This window comes from Erpetoichthys calabaricus, chromosome 4 (genome assembly GCF_900747795.2).
Source record: "Erpetoichthys calabaricus chromosome 4, fErpCal1.3, whole genome shotgun sequence".
Taxonomy (NCBI): Eukaryota; Metazoa; Chordata; class Cladistia; order Polypteriformes; family Polypteridae; genus Erpetoichthys; species Erpetoichthys calabaricus.
This window is the reverse complement of record NC_041397.2, coordinates 243,390,327-243,397,136: the sequence shown is the minus strand read 5'-3', so window position 1 is coordinate 243,397,136 and position 6,810 is coordinate 243,390,327.

Genomic DNA, 6,810 nt, shown 5'->3' with positions numbered 1-6,810 from the left:
AGCTCTGTTGGAGCCATAATAGCAGCAGGGGTTCTAGTGTTTTTTTCTGAGACCACCGCCTTTGATTTCAGTGAGAAAATAGCCCTTATTGATGCCAAGAGCTTGTTCTTCTCCTCAGAGGGAATTACTGTTTCCTTCTTCAAATAATGGCAAAAACTGAATGAACGGTGTTTCCATGACAACGCAGATTTCTCTTGTCTACAGCTCAAAGGCCCCAAGGCTGACTGCAGCCTCATTCCTGAAGGGCTTTGATCCTCACAACTGGCACCTCCACCCTACCGCCAACCACACAGCTACTGCCACTCCTAAGGATTCAGGTGGCACCATTGAGGACACTGGTGGAGCAGATGGAAGTAAGCACTTGGGCACACTAAGACTTTTGGGACTCAGAGTTTCTCTGACATTCTCGCTGGGCATGTGAGGAGAGAGTTCTGTGACTAAGTGGCATACTGTCCATGGCATGCAGTCAGAGGAGTCTGATTGGCTAAACAAGAGTCAAAGGGGGCCAACAACAGCAGGTGCTGGACTCTTGAAGGATTGGTCCTGCAGACCCCTCACTGCAGAGCACGTCCATCCATACAAGTGAGTGCTTTCTCCCTAATGGGTTGATGGGCAGCCTGCACGCAGGGCCTCTTCCGCTTCGTAATTACATTAATGGTGCTAATTTGTCCTCTATGCTCCCAGTTACGTGATGCGGAATACTTATTTGGGGCTGCTGCAGAAAAGGAAGAAGAATGTAAACTGAAAAGCAAATGGATGCCAGCTATTAGCAGACAGGGTCGATTCAGGCTGTGCCACTCGGGATCCTTCAGACACCGTATTATTTCCTGGCCATCACTGTGGCATTCATGTCCTTAGAGACCCCAAATGTACTGCATATGCCCACAAAAACATGTTTGCATAGACAATAACAGATGCAAGTGTAGAAATATAATTTTCTAACCTGCAGGGTGTTCTGGAGCCCATCCCAGGTAACTTTGGGCACAAAGCAGGAACAAACCCAGGACATGGCACCAGATCATTCAGGGTGAACAAACACACATCCAACCAGGGCCAATTTAGTGCCACCCGTTCACCTAACCTGCATACCTTTGGACCGTGAGAGGAAATGAGAGCAGCCGGCGGAAACCCACACTGACACATGGATAACATGCAAATCACACAGGGGGGACCTGGGACACAAACCCAGGTCTCCTTACTGCGAGGCAGCTGCACCACCAAGTGAAAATGTGGATGTGAATATGTGCAAGAATGCGAGCTTTCTCACATGACGAATACAGAAGATACACAACTGACACAAATCAAAATCTACTGTATACATATACAGGTAAAATTCCTGCTTTCTGGTCAGTGCCACCGTCTCCAACCCATATAACATAGCTGGTCTCACTACCGTCCTGTAGAGCTTCTCTTTCACTCTTGCTGATACCCGTCTGTCACACATCACCCGTGACACTCTTCTCCACCCATTCCACCCTGCCTGCAAAAGCAAAAACAAAAAATCGAGACAGTTTAGCATTTGTGTGTTTTATACCATATATGGACATGAGCATTACTCTGATTCTTGCATATTATTCTCCTCATAACATTGGTACTGTATTTTACAAATACATTCCATTAAATGTTGATTTATATTCCATTCTCAAAACAGCCTAATCCAATTCCTGGGCTCCTGGCTCAAGGAGGTGTGTAGGGGTGCATTTCAATATGCTATGATTGCATAATATATATACAACTGAATATAATATATATAAAACTGAAGCTTGAACATCCAAATGATAAAAAAAACACGAAAATACAAATGAAAACTGTTAATATATACTACTGCTACTGCTAATCATCATCTACCCATCCATCTTCTAAGCCTGCTTCATCCTAAGCAGAGTTGCGGGGAAGCGGTAGCCGATCTCAGCAAGCACAGGGAAGAAGGCAAGTGGACTTAAATACTCAAAATTCCAAATATTACTACTGATAACCTGCTTCAATTCAAGAATAACACAGATCCCTGTAAAATTGTGTTTCTCAATGATCAGCAACAAAAGCCAACATCAGGCACTAGGAAAAGCAGGAGCTGATCTGCAGCAGGAATGTTTCACTCGTGGGCTATTGAATGGGGCATATTCAAGAGTAAGGAGCTCCAGTGAATACGTGAATATTATACAGTAATGATATTAGACTCTGGCAAAAAAAACCTACAAATATTGTATACAAAAAGTACTTCATTACATGCAGTAGTACTTCTGATATATCTGATTAACCAATAGCAGGGCAGACTGTCTTCAGAAATGTTCAGGGTGACGCTGAGTAGCACAGCTAGTGTGGTATAAGACTGAATGTTAAGGTACACAGACAAACACATCTATTCTTCTACATACACACCATGCACTCTCACATATGAATAAACCCACCGATACATGTGCTGTGTGTGTGCACAATTACACTGCTGGTCAAAGGTTTTAGAACACCTCCATTATGCCAGTTTTTCTTCAAATTTAATCAGATAAAATGCAATGAATGATCTAAAATGGTGGAAAGGTAAGCGGTAAACTGCCAGAGGTTTAAGTTTAAAGTTTAGGTCAGCAAAAACCCTCAAATGACACCCCATCAAGAACTGCCATTTATCAATAAGTGATATAACCACATGGGCTCAAGAGTACTTTATCAAGTAACATAATATGTATTCACATCCACAAATGCTGGCTACAACGGCACTGTGCAAAACGTAAGCACATACTGCATGTTAACAGTGTCCAGAGGCACCACTCACTTCTCTGGGCTCAGAGGCATCTGGCATGGGCCATCACACATCAGAAACGTGTATTGTGGTCGCATGAATCAAAGTTTCAAGTCTTTTTTTGGTACATTAAGGACATTATGTCTTCCAGCTCAAAGAAGAAAATGACTATCCAGACTGTTATCAGGTAAAAGTCCACATGCTAGCGACTGTGTTGCTATGTGGTTGTGTCAGAGCCCTGGGCAAGGGTAACTTGCACTTATCTGAAGACATTATTAATGCTGAAAAGTCCATACAGATTTTGGAGCAACATATGCTGCCTTTAAGACTGTATCTCTTCTATGGACTCCCATGCATATTTTAGCAAGACAATGCAAAAACCACATTCTGCATGCATTACAAAGGCATGGCTGCATTAAAAGTGCGTGCGGCTGCTGGCCCGACTGCAGTTCTGACCAGTCCCCAGCTGAGAATGTATGCTGCATTTTGAAACGCAAAATGTGACAATGAAGACCCCATGCTGTTGTACACCCTAAGACTTATTTGCAAGACGAATGGGACAAAATTACACCTGAAACAGTAAATGAATAGGTGTTTTTCCATAACTGAATATTTATTAAGTGTTATGGAAGGAAAGGTAAAGTTACAAAGTGGTGAATTCTTTACTGCGCAAAATTTTTAGGAATATGTTACAAGCATTGAAATCAAAATAAATGCTTATTTTTGAATAAATAAATAAAATTCATTATTTGAAACATCAAATAATGGGCTGTGTAATAAAGACGCTATACAGCGCCTGACCTGGCACAGACTGACGCAGGGGCACGTACTTAAACAAAGCACACTTTTATTTTTTCTTCAGCCGTGGGGCACGCCTTCCCCGTGTCCCACAGGCCCAACACAGTCCCAAAACACTCACAAATATTACCACAACACGCTTCTCTTCACCACCACTCCTCCTCAGGCTTAGTCCTCCTCCTCCCGACTCTGGCTCTCTCGAGTGGTGGTGGCTGGCCTTTTTTATACCCCACCCGGAAGCATTCCAGGTGCTTGATCACCTGGTGCTAATTGCATTTCCAGGTGGGGCTGAAGATTTGACCAGCCGGGCTGCAGACTCCATGCAGCTCCCCCTGGCGGCCATCCGAGCCCCCAACCAGGCTGTGGAGGACTCCATCTCCCATGGAGCCATGTGCCCGGTTGGGGAATCATCGTCTGCCAGGGAGGCTGCCACCAAGCATCCCGGGGGAGGTATTGAGCTGTCCATGGTAGCTCCCCAGGAACAGATGCAGTAGGGGTGTCCCTGCCAGGCATGGGACCTGGCTGTCCTTCACAGCTGTTACATTGTTTTCTGGTCTAAGATCATTTGCTATCATTTACTGATCACTGCTTTTTGCTTTTATTTGCATTTTCCTTACTGTCCAAACTTTTTTTGAGTTGTACATGCTGTATATACTGTACACACAAGCAGAAATTGACAGGTTGTGCACAAGTTAAACAATACACACTCAAGAATGAGTGTATACCATAAACATACACATATAAACATAACACATACAGCCTGCGCAGGATTATATGTACATGCCATAACATTCTCAAATCTGCTTAATCCAGTTTAGGGCTGTGGGGGCCTATTTCAGCAGCACCAGCCCAAACAACTCTGGCCAGGACGTACCCAGGTCATCACAGAGTACACACACCTTTAAGCTCGGATGAGTTTAGAGTTGCCAGTTAACCTAATCTGAAGTTAAGGACTTGATATGAGAAAGTGTGCCCTGTTAGATTTAATAAATGAATGGAGGGATAAAAACACCTAAGGCAGAACCAGAGGCAGAACGCACAGAAAAACAGACAAAGGAACCAATTATTAAAACCCAATATGCAAAAAAACAAAACAGAACACCTTTCAAATTGCTCGGTTCCTATGAAGAGCTGCATGGTGAAGATCTTTAATTCAATGAAAGGAATCTGAAACATGCATCCCCACCATCTTTTATAGGTGGGCAATGATGATGTAATATGTCACATGACTTGTGTGTCTTGTGACTGGTGAAGGATATAGTAACTTTACCCAGTATAGACCTGGCCGTGGCCACAACATCAAATAAGACATTAGAAAACAAAATGGAGTCTTGATGATAACATCAAACATAATGATAAAAATGATCAAACATAAAGACTGAAAAAGAACAGATCATGGACTTCTTTGGGAATGTGGGAGGAAAACTTTGGCAGAAACTGGGATAATGTGGAAATTTCACCCAAAAAATAAAAACGGTGCAGGATTTCAACCACAGATTCAGGGCCCATCTGTCAGCAGCTAAGTGTATATCAAGTCAAGTCAAGTTGGGGAGCATGTATTGGTACAGTGTGTTGCTGCACCCACCACACGATGAAACAGCTCAGGATCCTGGTTTGCAACTCCCCAGGCAAACACGTGGTCCAGTCCCACCCTCCGGAATTGACCTTCAATCTGCCGCAACCAGGTGTTACGTGGTCGACCTCTTGGCCTGGTCCAGCCACTCTGGTCTCCAACAATGTGAATCCTGTGAGCTGGATCACCCTTTGGGAATCGCGCCACATGGTGGTAGTGCCATAACTGATGCTCCCTCACAATGCAGGTAATGTGCCTCATTCAGGACTCCTTGAACAACTGCGCATTCGACACAAAGTCAAACCAATGGTACCCAAGGATTCTTTGAAGAGACACAGTACCAAAGGAGTCCAGTCTTCATCTCAGGTTACTGGATAGTGTCCATGTCTCGCAACCATATAGCAAGACAGGAAGCACCAGGACTCTGAAGACTCGGACCTTCGTCCTTTTTCAAAGATATTAGGAGTGCCACACACCCCTTTCCAGAGACCTCATGACCCCCCATGCTATCCCAATCTGTCTACTGACTGCATAGGAAGAGTCACCAGAGACATGAATGTCACTGCCAAGGTAAGTAAACCTCTCAACAAGGTCGGCACTCTCTCTGCAAACAGACACACTGCTGATGGCTTTGCCCAAGAGGTCATTAAAGGCCTGATCTTGGTTTTTATCCAGGGCACTCACAAGCCCAGACACTCACACTTCTTGCTCAGTCACTCATGTGTCCCGATCAGACCCTCCATTGACGATCACAGGCTTCACAGCATTGTTAGCAAAGTCAAGATCAGTGACTTTTTCTTCACCAACAGATGCCCCACAGCCGCTGGACCCCACGACCTTGCCCAAAACCCAGTCCATACAAGCATTGAATAGAGTAAGAGCAAGAACACACCCCTGACGAACTCCAGAATCAACTGGGAAAAACACAGAGGTCCTGCCTCCACTCTGCACAGCACTCACAGTACCAGTGTATAGACCGGCCATGATATCCAGCAACCTTGAGAGGATTCCACAAAACCTCAGGATGTCCCACAGGGCAGCTCGATTAACTGAGTCGAACGCTTTTTACGAAAATTGACAAAGGCTGCAAAGAAACTCGGTTTGGTAAGTGTATATGTAATGGATTAAAAAGGAACTAGTATTTTCAGTTTGTGTACCTTATTCATTTTCCAGGTGCAAACTCGTGCCTTAGAAAGTTGATGAGTGCTCAATTAGTTATGCCTGCAAGATACATTTAGGAAGGTCTTCTACTTTCATTGAGCAGGTGAAACGAACCATACTGCAACACTCAGTGGAATGGGATGAATTTCTGAACCCTGTGGCATTTGCATACAACAGCAGCACACACTCCAGCACAGGCTATGACCCTTTCGTTCTTTCTTATGGTAGAGAGGCTCGAACGCCTGCTGATATTTTAGTATCATCTGACTCGACAACCGCTATAATTGCTACCGGGACCCCTTGTGGACTATGTTAACCAACTGAGAAATAAATTCCAAGCAGCTTTCCACACTGTTGCTAGGAATAATCAGTTAGGGTTAGGGTTAGGGTTACAGAAGCATTTTTATGACCATATTGTCAGACATGAGCCATACTCCCCAGGAGAGCTTATTTGGCCGCATGACCCTACAAGTCAGAAACTGTCTCCTCACTGGAAAGGACCATTTGAAATTGTGGAGTGCACAGGTTCTTCTGGGGATGACTT